At 41.8% G+C, this 15132-nt stretch overlaps 1 protein-coding gene across 1 annotated transcript in view; it reads left to right on the top strand.

Annotated features, from left to right (window-relative positions):
* Window positions 1-15132, top strand: part of LOC136885573 (ATP-binding cassette subfamily C member 4) — a 185833-nt gene that overhangs the window by 41231 nt on the left and 129470 nt on the right. The gene's annotated exons all lie outside the window — the stretch shown is intronic.

A 15132-nucleotide genomic window follows, 5' to 3' on the forward strand; every position in this document is an offset into this window, starting at 1 on the left:
TCTATTTTGCGGCATCACTTAAATTATAACATTTATTATAACGTAGAGTCCGCCTCCATAGCGTAACGGTTAGTGCCGTCCTCGGGGGCCCGGGTTCGATTCCCGGTACTGCCAGAAATTTAAGAATGGCAGGAGGGCTGGTATGTGATTGAAATGGTACATGCAGCTCACCTGCAATGGGGATGTGCCTGATAAGAGCTGCACCACCTCGAGATGAGGACACGAGTTTACTTACTTATACAGTAGTACCTTTTTAGAAGACAGGATGCAGTACATACAGTAGTGAAACACACCGCGCTCGATAGCTGCAGTCGCTTAAGTGCGGCCAGTATCCAGTATTCGGGTGATAGTAGGTTCGAACCACACTGTCGGCAGCCCTGAAGATGGTTTTCCGTGGTTTCCCATTTTCACACCAGGCAAATGCTGGGGCTGTACCTTAATTAAGGCCACGGCCGCTTCCTTTCCACCCCTAGCCCTTCCCTGTCCCATCGTCGCCATAAGACCTATCTGTGTCGGTGCGACGTAAAGCAAATAGCAAAATTGGTTTTTCCCTCGCACTCACCATGGGATCCCATCTCTACCAATGGTAGTATGCTGGAGTGAGATACTTTGGGCCGGGGATACAACTAGGGAGAAGGAGCAGTACCTCGTCCAGGCAGCTCACCTGCTGTGCTGAATAGGGGCCTTGTGTGGGAGGGGGCGGGGGTGGGAAGATCGGATGAGGTAGACAAGAAAGAGGGAAGGGAGCGGCCGTAGCCTTAAGCTAGGTGTGGGGAACCACAGAAAACCACTTCGAGGATGGCCGAGGTGGGAATCGAACACCCCTCTGCTCAGTTGACCTCCTGAGGCTGAGGTGACCCCGTTCCAGCCCTTGTACCACATTTCAAATTTCGTAGGAGAGTCGGGAATCGAATTTCGGCCTCCGGGGGTGGTAGCTAATCACACTAACCACCACACCACAGAGGCTGATAATATTAATAATAATAGCAACAACAACAACAATGTGGAAAGACACATCATTACCAACTAAATTTCAGTGTGTCCATTTCAGCTTGGAGAGTCACGTTTACCGTGTTTTTGGGCACAGAAGACTTTTTACTTGTGGAATTCTTGCCTCGAGACTGTACTATCAATGCAGATGTTAATCTATGTAACACGCTTAAGTAATTACATCGTGCGATTTAGAGGAAGTGATGCTGAATGCTTTCTCGGGAAGCTGTATTGTTCGGGCAGAATTTATTTGCACAGCAAGATCTCAAGCAGTAAACAGCTGATATTGAAGTGGTTAGTCCACTCACACGTGTTTGAAATACAAGAGTTTGATAGGTTCACGTAGATATCTCGTAAATATGAGTTTTGTAAACATAGGTATTCCTTTGTCTATCTTCTGATTGGCTTTATGTGAGCTATTGTCTCGTGAGAGTCTGTAACAGGCAACATAATTGCTCGCTTTCACGTTGTTTTCATTTACGGCTCTATTTACGTTGTTAATGCTACCTTAATCCCAAGACACTTAACAGTGGAATGCCATTTGATATAGCCAAGGCATTCTATTCGTTTGCCTCCCTCCTTCTAGAAGTGCGATGTATCAGTAATCAATATCACAGAGAGAGCTGGAGTACTGTTCGAAATTGAATAGAATCAATGCATATTTATTGCACCATCATATGTCTGAAGGAAAGAAGGGGAAGTGTATAAATTGATGAAGTATCTAATAAATTATATTAGAATCCGGCAGTTTATCTAGCCTAGGGTTTGCATATTAACAACCTGCACGAATAAGTAAAAATATCAATTAATAATCGCCTTGTGAGTGCATGCCAACGGCCGTAGCCGTGTTGAAACACCGGATCCCGTGAGATCTCCGAAGTTAAGCAACAATGGGCGTGGTCAGGTGTTGGATGGGTTGCCACGCGCTGTTGGTGGGGGTAAGGGAATGGAGGAGCGGAAAGGAACTGGCCACCCTACCGCAAGTACACTCCGGCTCAGGAATACCTCTGCGGAGGTTCGGACCTGCCTTCGGGCAGAACAACCCCTTACCTTACCTTGTGAGTGCATAATCGTAGATTCAGCATTTTCGCATCTTAAGGTAGTAACGATATGCCTCATGAGTTATTGTTTAGGCTACGGCTGTACATTTTTTCTGCGCACTGGAAAGCAGACACTTAAGACAGCGTTCTTCCACAGAATTTAGAAGTTGATTCTTTTGTAGACGTAGTCATTCGGGAGGATATTTCTCGTAATATTTGTCATGTTTATAATATTTTACAGAGCCTCCGTGGCCCGGGCGGCAGCACGTCGAACTCTCACCGCTGAGTTCCGTGATTCAAATCCCGGTCACTCCATGTGAGATTTGTGCTGGACAAAGCGGAGGCTGGACAGGTTTTTCTCCGGGTACTCCGGTTTTCCCTGTCATCTTTCATTCCAGCAACACTCTCCACTATCAGTTCATTTCATCTGTCAGTCATTAATCATTGCCCCAGAGGAGTGCGACAGTCTTCGTCAGCTGGCACAATTCCTATCAGCGCCGCTAGGTGGGGGCTTCATTAATTCCATTCCTGACCCATTCACTGACTGGAAAACAGGTTGTAGGTTTTCATTTTCACTTTCATAATATTTTACAACAATCTTCATTGATGAAACTAATTCCCGTAATTCCCTCATTTTACGTGTTCGCATTTTTATAATAAAACCTTCACAATAGATTGTGTCCAAAACGTAATGTTTTGCGGGCCCTAGTGGTACTCGACGCATGGCTCCGCAGCCGGCAAGGCCCGGGCTAGCCATAGCAGTGCCCAGAAGGACTGATCCCCTGAATAACTGGACCGGTGCGGAATAGGCTTATGACTTGAGCATGATACCTATTCCCAACTAACGCAATTACCTGGACCTTTCCAGAACCACATCCTTGCATGTGCTATCTACAAAATGTCAGGTTTTACATGTAGGCGACTTTCTATTTCTGCCTATGTCGTTTTTTTTCCTCACCCTTACTACCCGATTACACCGCTATTGATACCCACCACCAGATCTGGCCTGGTAGCATGCTGAGCATGGGGACAGGCAGATACTCCTGTAGTATCACACTCCCACTCCTCCCTGCCATTTTTCTCTTCTTAGAACTAATAGCATGTCGGAGGCCATGTAGATTGAGTCGAAAAAAAGTACGTAAACTCCGGCTCAGGCACACCTCTGTTTCCCTTCTTCACACCTGGCAAATATGCTGGGAGTATACCTTAAGGCCACGGTCGCTTCCTTCCTAGTCTCAGCCCTTTCATCTCCCACTGTCGCCTAAAACCTGCGAGTATTAACAAAATATAGCCTATATAAAATTCATCTACGATTCCATCATATTTCATTTGCGGATCTTTTTTCGAATCTTTTTGTAATCATTTGTTTTTACAAACTATTTTCCGAACTATATCCCAGCCAATCCAATATATTCATCAGTGATTATAATATATAATTGTGAATTATTTTACAATATCAGTGCCGAAGTATGAACATAAATGTCGTTGATGAATAATTTAATTTAACTTAGAGCAATTCCCGCACTAGTAAACTCTTCCGACAAAACATTTTACTTATAATAGATAATAACAGCTCGTATTTATGTTGTATCTTTCCGAATAGACGTTAACTATCTTCAACTAATATTGTTGATGAATAATTCGTTTGACAATATTGCCCCTGACGATGCCGACTGCTACTACTACTACTACTACTACTACTACTACTGATATTCACATCTTGATCCACCCCTACCCTTCACTACACTTCAACTCTTGTTCTGTTCCCACCACGACGCTATTACAGCATTCGAGGGCTAGGGAGTCTTTCATTTTCACGCCCTTCGTGGCCCTTGTCTTTCTTTGGCCGATATCTTCATTTCACGAAGTGTCGAATTCCTTCAATTTTTTTCTCTCTGATTAGTGTTATGTAGAAGATGGTTGCCTATTTGTAGTTCCTCTTAAAACAATAATCACCACCACCACCACCACCTGTCAGCTTTTTTCTTGTCAGTTCAAAAGTATGAAGCAGACGCTTGTAAAATTGTCGAAAAATCTACAAATTTTTTATTTTTAAAAATTAGTTTTATGAAACACACAATGCCAACTACCTGCCCAGTAACTTCCTGTCACCTGTACAATTGTAACTTTTATGATATAGATCCCCAGGAAGATTCCTGTCGAGTTCATGTGGAGAACTTCCCTGCGTTTAATGAAGTATAATTCTGTGTACAGGGATACCCTTTTGAGCATCGGACTCGAATTGCTTGCGTAGAATTTTGCTCGGCTATACTCAAGCAAAGAGAAAGAAGAGGAGGAAGATTATATAGCGGATGACTCGGACATCAAACATGCGAATGACTAGCATCTTTGTTATTCTTCTGTTGAAAGTAAAAGGAAAAACAAAAGTATTGCGTGGCGTTCGTTAACCGTGGCCTTATGTAAAAGGAGCCTGTAGCTAGAGTTGCTTTTTTCTTCCTTTTAAATGAACATTCTCTGGTCCTTACATAACTCAAGGTTACTTGAGACTCGAACTGCTTCACAAAGATGGTTTATAACACTATATTTGGAACGTCTATTTGCACGTATGCTGGAATTAAAGTGTGGCTGATAAGATGAATACAGAGCATTGACGCCAGATTTTAAATAGCACATAGGTGTTCTTGTTGGCTTTGAGCCTCCGTGGCTCAGGCGGCAGCGCGCCGTGGTTCAAATCCCGGTCACGCCATGTGAAATTTGTGCTGGACAAAGCGGAGGCGGGACATGTTGTTCTCCAGCTACTCCGGTTGTTCCTGTCATCTTTCATTCCAGCAACATTCTCCTTTATCATTTTATTTCATCTGTCAGCCATTAATCATTGCCCCAGAGGAGTGCGACAGGCTTCAACAGCCGGCAGAATTCCTATGCTCGCCGCTAGATGGGGGGCTTCTTTCATTTCATTCCTGACCTGATCGAATGGCTGGAAACAGGCTGTGGATTTTCATAAGTGTCGTTGTTGGCTAAGTGGTAAACGAACACCGACTCACTTTCTTCATACACCCGTCACACGATGCGCATTTATTAAGGGGACACGGAATGACCTATCCCTGCAATGCTAAATTATCAATGTTTGATGTACCTTTTCTCAAAAACTATCCATGACAGACGTATGCAATTTTTGTGTATTTAGGAGATGTGCCTTGACTAGTTACTGAAGCATACAGAATTTAAAGTGTGCCTCAGGTTTAATAAATATATAAATATATATATTCAATGTGTCAACAAATACACAGTTTATGAAACATAATTTGCATTAAGTTGACTAGACGTTTGAAATCAAAGAATTAGAGATCCTTAGTACATGTAGAACACTTGAATAAACAAATGGTGAAAGTTTCAGTCTCCCACATGTAGTAGACGCTGAGGAAAGGTAGATTAAGTAATAAAACAGCAAACCTTGGGAAAACAGCCTTCAAAGTTAAAATGTCAAAATAAGCCTCTCCCGTAACTTGGGTCATCCTTCTCCACATCAAACAGTCCGAGCAGTTTTCTTTTAGTAGGTTTGTTGTTTCTTGGCCTCTTTGGTTAAACTCTGGAAGCTTCGATCAGCATTTCGAAGTCATTCCTTGTCACATCAACAGTTCGACACTCGATACCCAATCCTAACATTTTCAAAACTTTACTTCTTGTTACATTTCCTTCAATGAATGTTGCCACTGCATCAAATACTCCGAAGTGAAGGGTGTATATACCCACAAACAATGTTTTGGGAGTCCGACTCTAGATGACAGTGTCCGTCTTTGCAGATATTTTTTCAGTAAATCAGGGTGTGCTAAGTCTCAGAAAACTGTCTCTATTATTTCCATCACAGTAAGGGGTAGACAGTGTGGATGGTTGTACTTTTTCCAGTTATCAAACCACCGATTTCATTACAGAAGTGCTATGAGTATTTTAACTCCGTCGGCCATGATAGCTAACAGCTAACTTTTCATGCATGAGCTATTTTAAGTATTTAAAAAATACTTCCACTTATCATAGAAAAGAAACGTATGTACCATTTTAAAGCTGGGATGCCAACGTTAATTGTAGAATTAGACTACGAAAATTGATTTCGTGTCCCTAAATCTCATTTACGGATCCTTTTAAAACGGACCCAGTCTGGCACCATCCAAAGGTCTTCCTGCAAATCTCATAGTGTATTTTACCAGCTTGCATTCTTTGAACTCGTTCCGAAGTTCATTATTATTATTATTATTATTATTATTATTATTATTATTATTATTATTATTATTATTATTATTATTACACTAGACACAAATTATATATAGTATATGCTGAGGTCTAGCTTTTCACGGTTACCTCCTGTGGGTGGGGACGGTAAGAATACATCCAAGCCCCTGTGCGTGGGGCAGTAAAATACATCTACGGTATCCCCTGCCTACCTTAAGAGGCGACTAAAGCGGAGACCAGCGTCTCTGAACTTGCGAGACCTAGGAAGTGTTTCATTTTCATGCCCTTCGTGACCCTTGTCTTTCTTTGGCCGATACCTTCATTTTCAAAGTGTCGGAGCTCTTCCATTTTCCCCTCGGATTAGTGTTAATAGAGGTGTTGGTGGTGATTATTGTTTTAAGAGGAAGTAAAACTGGGCAACCATCCTTTATATAACATTAATCACAGAAAAAATGGAAGCCAGAGAAAGGCAAGTTCCAGGAAGGTCGTGAAAATGAAAAACTCCCTAGGCTTCAACACCTAATACCATCGAGGTGGGAAAAGAACAAGGGTTGACCAAGGGAGGTCGGATAGGTTAGATGAAAGATATGTGCCTGGCACAAGTAAGTGGAAACAATGCCAGGACTCAGCTAAGGACCCCGTGGTCGTCGACCAATACACCAAAGTTACGGGCCCAGAGATCTCTTTTTAGTCGCCATTTATGACAGGCTGGGGATATTGTGGATGTTATTCTACCGCCCCCAGCCACAGGGGGACGTAAGACGATGGTTCCCCAATTGTACTTCCTCTTAAAACGGTAACCACCACCACCACCACCACCACCACCACGTTAAACCGCTAGATGCTGGTGGTGGTTATTGTTTTAAGAGGAAGTACAGGTAGGCAACCATTCTGTGTATAAACCACTAGAAAAAGGATGTTTATTATTTATTAAGCTAATGCAATGAGTTTGTAGTTGTGATCGACAGTGTTCTGTAAATAATAATAATAATAATAATAATAATAATAATAATAATAATAATAATAATAATAATAATAATAATAATAATAATAATAATATAATAATAAAACCGAGCTCGATAGCTGCAGTCGCTTAAGTGCGGCCATTGTGTTCGAACCCCACTGTCGGCAGCCCTGATGATGGTTTTCCGTGGTTTCCCATTTTCACATCAGGCAATTAAGGCTACGGCCGCTTCCCATTCCTAGCCCTTTCCTGTCCCATCGTCGCCATAAGACCTGTCTGTGTCGGTGCGACGTACAGCAACTTGCAAATAATAATAATAATAATAATAATAATAATAATAATAATAATAATAATAATAATACGACACAGTATTGTACACGTTTTGTGTTTTTGAATATAAATGATTCCTTAAAAGAAGCACAGACCAACGCAAAATCGCCTCGGCAATCCTAAAAAAAAAAAAAAAGTGTTGCAATTTAAAATAAGTCACCACCTTCACGCATACGTTTCCATCGTGGTCTATTATGCTTACGGCGTTCAGTATGCAATGCTCTGTAAGTGATCTACGAGTTTCCAAAATCCTCTGCTTGCAGTTCAGTGTATTTTTTTTAATGCTCCAACTTCTCTTAACAGAATTAAACACATCTTTATTTATAAACACATATTTTGAAGCAGTGAATATAGTTCTCTTCACTTTATTAGATAATGGCTTATTGCTGGTGCAGGTCTTTCGAGTGGTGATTATTATTTTAATAATGCTGTTATTATCTTTACGTCCCACTAATTACTTGTACGGTTTTCGGAGTCGCCGAGGTGCCGGAATTTTGTCCCGTAGGAGTTCTTTTACGTGCCAGGTAATGTACCGACACGAGGCTTACGCATTTGAGCACCTTCAAATAGCACCGGACTGAGCCAGGCTCGAACCTGCCAAGTTGGTGGGTGTCAGAAGGCCAGCGCCTCGCAGTCCGGCGATTATTATTTTGAGGGGAACAACTGCCGTTTCAATCCGTTGCCCGGGGGTATGTTTGGAAAACAGGCAGGAGCCCCTAATGATTGGAGAATTGCCACAGCATTCGTGGCTGCAAGTCTCAGCGGACTTGTTGAAACACAATGGCAAATTCAACATTTTTCACCGAGCGTGTGGCCGCGCGGCTGGGGGGGATATTGAGCTCGGAGTGAGGGTCAAATTGCCCCCATGGAACTGCCCCCAAATCGAAGAGTCGAGGATCGACGGTAATCCTACTCGAACCTGTCCGTAGCTATCAGCTCTATATACAGTATATTGAAGATGTATGTATTATTATCCAACTCCATGGCTGAATGGTGGTCAATATTGAGGCTTTCTGTTTAGAGGGTAATTTCGCTTCTCATTGCGTTCGGGGATTTTGGCCACGTCTGGATAATTCTTCTGGCTCGGGGACTGGTTGTTTGTGCTTATCCTAACACTTTCCTGTTCATAATCGGACAGCCATTACAGAAACACGCAGTAGTGATTACATCCCTCCAGATAGGGTTGACGTTAAGAAGGGCATTCGACCGTTAAACAGGGAGCAAATTCACATGTGTGACATATTGCAAACCCGCCATCCCACCAGGGGGTGGGATATAGTAGTTCGAAACCCACTGTCGCCAGTTGGGGGCAGTTAAAATAAGTTTTGGAAATCTGTTAAAATATACAGTTAAATAAGTTTTAAATGTGGTATAGAGTCCGTACTAAGTAGGTTCTTTTAGGTTAGGTTAGGCTTAGCGATTAAGTAATGATTTTATCATAAATTAATTGTAACCTTATTTCATGTTTGTTAAAAAGACGTGTTAATTAAGACGTTATTATGGTAATCGTTAAATGGGGATGTAATACTTTAAATAACTATCTTTAATTGATATTAAAATGTAATTTTGATACTTGTTAATATTAGGCAGGACATTCAAATAAAAAAGAGTAGCCTAACATTAACAAATGGAGGAACCTACCGCACTGAACAGGGGCGCAACTAGGCCTCGACTCTTCGAGGATTGACGGTAATCCTACTCGAAACTCTCGGTAGCTATCAGCTTGCTTTCGGAAGATAGTGGGTTGAAACCCCACTTTCGGCAGCCCTGAACATGATTTTCCGTGGTTTCCCATCTTCACATTAGGCAACTGCTGGGACTGTACTTTAATTAAGGCCAAGGTTGCTTCCTTCCCACTCCTAGGCCTTTCCTATGCCATTGTCGCCATAAGACCTATCGGTGTCGGTGCGACGTAAAGCAAATTCTTCTTCTTGATTTTCTACTCGCGTTTCCTGGAGCTGGTGCACGGAGACGGAGTTTCCTAGCGCGGTTGAAAAATGTGTTCGCCTGAAATATCTCACACGCCCACGTCAAGGCCAAAGCCTCGTTTTCAATTTGGGCGTATCTTTGCTTCGTTGTAGTCAGGGACCTTGATGCATAGCATACGGGCAACCAACGGTCTTCGTCGAACGGGAGAGTTGTAGTGTTATGTAATCTCTTTGTATCGAGGTGGCGAGTACGGCATACATCTTAGCAATGTTGAGGATGGGTTATGTCGTGTACGGAATAAACCATTTATGTTAAAAGATTATACATTGCAATGTAACAACCGATGAGTTAAATATTAAAAAAATCAAATCAATTATTACTGATCTACATTTAGGGCAGATTCCCTACCTGTTTTTTCCTAGCCTTTTTATAAATTATTGCAAAGAAATTGGAAATGTATTGAACATCTTCTTTGGTAAGTTATTCCAATCCCTAACTCCCCTTCCTATAAACGAATATTTGCCCCAATTTGTCCTCTCGAATTCCAACTTACCGAGCTCGATAGCTGCAGTCGCTTAAGCGCGGACAGTATCCAGTATTCGGGAGATAGTAGGTTCGAACCCCACTGTCGGCAGCCCTGAAAATGGTTTTCCGTGGTTTCCCATTTTCACACGAGGCAAATGCTGGGACTGTACCTTAATTAAGGCCACGGCCGCTTCCTTCCCACTCCTAGCCCTTCCTTGTCCCATCGTCGCCATAAGACTTATCTGTGTCGGTGCGACGTAAAGCAACTAGCAAAAAAAAAAAAAAAGAAAAAAAAAGAAAAAGAAAAATCCAACTTTATCTTCATATTGTGATCTTTCCTACTTTTAAAAACACCACTCAAACGTATTCGTGTAAAAATGTCCTTCCACGCCATCTCTCCACCGACAGCTCGGAACATACCGCTTAGTCGACCAGCTCGTCTCCTTTCTCCTAAGTCTTCCCAGCCCAAACTTTGAAACATTTTCGTAACGCTACTCTTTTGTCGGAAATCACCCGGAATAAATCAAGCTGCTTTTCTTTGGGTGTTTTCCGGTTCTCGAATCAAGTAATTCTGGTGAGGGTCCCATACACTGGAACCATACTCCATTTGGGGTCTTACCAGAGACTTATATGCTCTCTCCTTTACATCCTTACTACAACCCCTAAACACCCTCATAACCATGTGCAGAGATCTGTAGCATTTATTTATTAAAAGTGATTTAGGGACACCGTACAAGTTCCTCTCAGTTTTCACTAACTTAAGGCCAAGTTTATTTAAAAAATCGGTATCTATAATAGTGACGCCAGCGCCGGTATTCAGCTTAAACATTACTTCTTGTTATGCAATGTTTATGGGCAGCTTCCACGACTTGGAGTTCAGTTCCAGAACGATACAAAGATATCACATAACACTTTCCACGAATTAAAGTTAACAGCTTGACTGTCCTCTCCTGTTTACACGAGGAAGCTGGGAGGAAACTTGCTACTCCACTCATCTAAACTTTCGCCGTGTAAATTAGCTTTAAGTAGCAGAGTCAATCCGTACTGCAGGCAACCTTTTATGGCTTATCTGTGAATAATAATTAGTAATTAGAGACGGCAGATTTTCACAATCACGATATATACTCGGCGATAGAATAATACCCACGGCATCCCTTGTCTGTCGTAAAGGCGAGTGATGATGGTGGTGATTATTGTTTTAAGAGGAAGTGGGACTGGGCAACCATCCTCTATATAAAACTAATCATAGAGAAAGAAAGGAAGTGACCTAAACAACAACAATGATTGTTACTCTTATACTGTATGCTAGAGCTTCAGAAATAGCGACAGCTTGTGATGTAACAATAGTCCAGTCATTTGGTAAAGTATATAAACGAGATTCCTCAGTTGCGGGACAGTGAAAAGCGCATCCCACTGCGGGCGGTGAGGGTATTTTTGAGCCATCAGTGAAGATCTGAAGAGCATTGGGCCGCTGGCTTTGAGTATATTCTGCAAAGTAAGACTGAACTCTGGTTAGAGGAAGTAAGTCTGTTGTAGGAAGATTTATTGGAATAGAAACCAAGAAGTAGGATTACGGAATCTCAAATGCAGGGCAAGACTTGTGGGGTGTCGGTGCTCTCTCATAACGGTGTGTCTAAATCAGCAAGACTGCTGCAGATTAGTGGATCATTGCGCTGGTTATATTGTCCCAGCCCTTTTAAACGTCATCTATATGCTGTCCAGCATTCACGCACGTACAAAAGGTGGGAATTACAATTGAATTGTACACGAGAATGTTGGTTGCAGCATTGATATTACAGTAGTCGAAGTGTCTAGTTTTCAACTTGCCAACCGTACTGTTAATTCTATGTTGGACTTCAAGGTCAATGTCTGCGCTCAAAATTAGGATACTGCCTAGGTAAAGAAGAGTACTTACGACTTGAAGATCTTCTAATATTAATAATGCTAGAAAATGCCTAATTTAGTGTCTCAAAATGTAGTTTTAAAATGTAAAAATCTGTTGTTGTTGTTGTTGTTTGACTGGTTTCATGCAGCGCTCCATGGCACCCTACCCTGAGCTATTTCTATCCCTTCTTCTGGTCAAGTTTCACCTAATTGATCTCCTCTCACTAATTCGATTCAGTATCTCTTCATTCGTGATTCGATCTATCCACCTCACCTTCAGCATTCTTCTGTAACACCACATTTCAAAGGCTCCTATTCTCTTTCTATCTGAGCTACTTATTGTTTCACTTCCATACAATGCCACGCTCCGGACGAAAGTCTTCAAAAACATATTTCTAATTTCTATATGAACGTTCGAAGTGAGCAAACTACTTTTTTTTAAAGAAAGGTCTTCCTTGCTTGTGCTAGTCTGCACTTTACGTCCTCCTTGCTTCTGCCATCGTTAGTTATTTTAATAATTATACAGTGATATAATGTATGCTGGGTATTCAGCCCGAAGGCTGGTTTGATCCTCTACGGCTCCACCAAAAGCTATCATAGACAGCCTAGGCGTCACTGAAGAGGCATACTAGGGAAATGAGGAGTGAGGTAGTTTCCCCGTTGCTTTTCTCACCGAGCCAGAAGTTGCTGTTGCATATCAGTCTGTCAAGCCCACTGAAATGCATGCACCAACCGACCCTATGAGCGATATTTTCACACCATTCATAACAGGGACTGGCTGCATAAGGCATGGTATCACTAGCATTGCCCATACCTGGTTCACTTTCACATTGTCAAAGCCAAGGATGAGACTTAGACAGGTCAATGAAAGTAACAAATTGCTCTAGCCCATACCAGAAGACATAGCCCACTGTAAACACTACATCTTGCCAGCAAGGGCTTAGTGATATAATAATAATAATAATAATAATAATAATAATAATAATAATAATAATAATAATAATAATAATAATAATAATAATGTTACTGGCTTTACGTCCCACTAATTATTACTTCTACGGTTTTCGGAGACGCCCAGGTGCCGGAATTTAGTCCCGCAGGAGTTCTTTTACGTGCCAGTAAATCTGCCGACACGAGGCTAATGTATTTGAGCATCTTCAAATACCACCGGACTGAGCCAGGATCGAACCTGCCAAGTTGGGGTCAGAAGGCCAGCGCCTCAACCGTCTGAGCCACTCAGCCCGGCGCGTTATTTCACCACCCAAGTAACAATACTCATCTACTTCCTTTAAGACTTCATTTCCTAATCTGATATTTCCTGCATACCTGACTTCGTTCGACTGTACTCCATTATCTTTATTTATGTTCATCTTGTACTCCTCCTCCAAGAGTGTGTCCATAATACTCAGCGATTTCTCCAGGTCTTCTGCAGGCTCAAACGAGCGTGGAAGAGTTTTTCCTAAATATATGATTAACATCCAAACCAACTCTGCTGATAACAGACTGGTTATTTAATGTGAATGATGTTAGAATCGTTTTCTTCAACATACTTATATGACGATATGGGCAAGAATTGTGATGTTTATCATCGGCAATCTCAGAGTTGTAATTTCCTCTCCTCGAGTTGTTATTCCCTTTCGAAATTCCGCTTTGATTTCCTTCACCACCTGTTCTATTAAACATTGAACATTAAACATTGCCTCACTCCTTTCTTGATTTCTGTTTCTTTTTCAAAGCCCTCGATTCTTATCACTGCAAACTGACATTTGTACGGATTGTAGATAATCCACCTTTTTCGGTATCTGATCCCGGATCACCTTCAGAATCTCAAGTCAACATTCTGTGTCTAATTATATGCGATCGACGCGTTGGCCACCTATGACGTAAGGATAGAATCATTTACACAGAACTTCCGCTATTAACAGTGGAGCCTTGAGTGGAGTGATAGCGTTCACAAAACACTTCCTCCCGTACCTTGGGCGTCAATTTCCTGCGTTCCTTTCAGAAGCAAAGCAATGCTTTTACCTTTGCGTCGTCAAAAACCTTCGATATGTTAAAAAATAATCCTTTACGTGGTTGTTGGTATCGCGACCTCCAGTTTTACGTGCAATCCAAAACATTGGGACTAGGGTTACTGGATCAGTGAAATGAAAAGAGAGTACATTTTCCAGTTAGTCGTGGTAACATGATCAGATTTAATAATGAAGGTGGGGGTAATGGCAGCGGTATAGGCCTGAGGATACACACCAGTACGATATATATACACAGTCGATCAATCAATCAATCAATCAATCAATCAATCAATCAATCAATCAATCAATCAATCAATCAATCAATCAATCAATCAATCAATCAATCAATCAATCAATCAATCAATCAATCAATCAATCAATCATCTGCAGTCGCCCATATGGTAGACTCTCTATCAGTTGTTTACTTATCCTTTTCGTAAATTATATCGAAGTAGTTGGAAATTTATCAATTATCTCTCTTGATAAATTATTTTTATCTTTAATTCCTCTTCCTATAAACGAATATTTGCCCCAGTTTGTCCTCCTGAATTTCAACTATATCTTCATATTGTGATATTTCATACTTTTAAAACCTCCACTCAAGTTTAGCCTATTCGTCTACTAATGTCATTCCACGTCATCTCTCCACTGACATACCGGAACATACCGCTTAGTCGAGCATCTCGTCTCCTTACTCCCAAGTCTTCCCAGTTAGTGGTGATGCTTATTGTTTTAAGAGAAAGTACAACTAGGCAACCATCCTCTGTATAACACTAATCGGAGAGAGAAGAACAAATGGAAGGGATCCGACACTTCGAAAAATGAAGATAAGCCAAAGAAAGACAAGGGCCACGAAGGGCGTGAAAATGAGACTCCCTAGCCCTCGATGCTCTAATAGCGTCGGGGTCGGAAAAGAACAAGAGCTGGCCGAGGGAATTCGGATAGGATGGATGAAGGTGAGGAGCTTGGCACAAGTAAGTGGAAGCAATGGGAGGACTGAGCTAAGGGCCCCGTGGTCGGCAACCTACGTGCCAAGTTGAGAGCCCCTGGGGCCCCGTTTAGTCGCCTCTCATGACAGGCAGGGGATACCATGTGTGTTATTGTACTGTCCCCACCCACAGGGGACCAAGTCTTTCCAGCCCAAAGTTTGAAATATTTTCGTAACGCTACTCTTTTGTCGGAAATCACCCAGAACAAATCGAGCTGCTTTCCTTTGTTTTTGTTTTTTTCAGTTCTTGTATCAAGTGTTCCATACATTTCGAACCATACT

This window comes from Anabrus simplex, chromosome 14, assembly GCF_040414725.1.
Source record: "Anabrus simplex isolate iqAnaSimp1 chromosome 14, ASM4041472v1, whole genome shotgun sequence".
Classification (NCBI taxonomy): domain Eukaryota; kingdom Metazoa; phylum Arthropoda; class Insecta; order Orthoptera; family Tettigoniidae; genus Anabrus; species Anabrus simplex.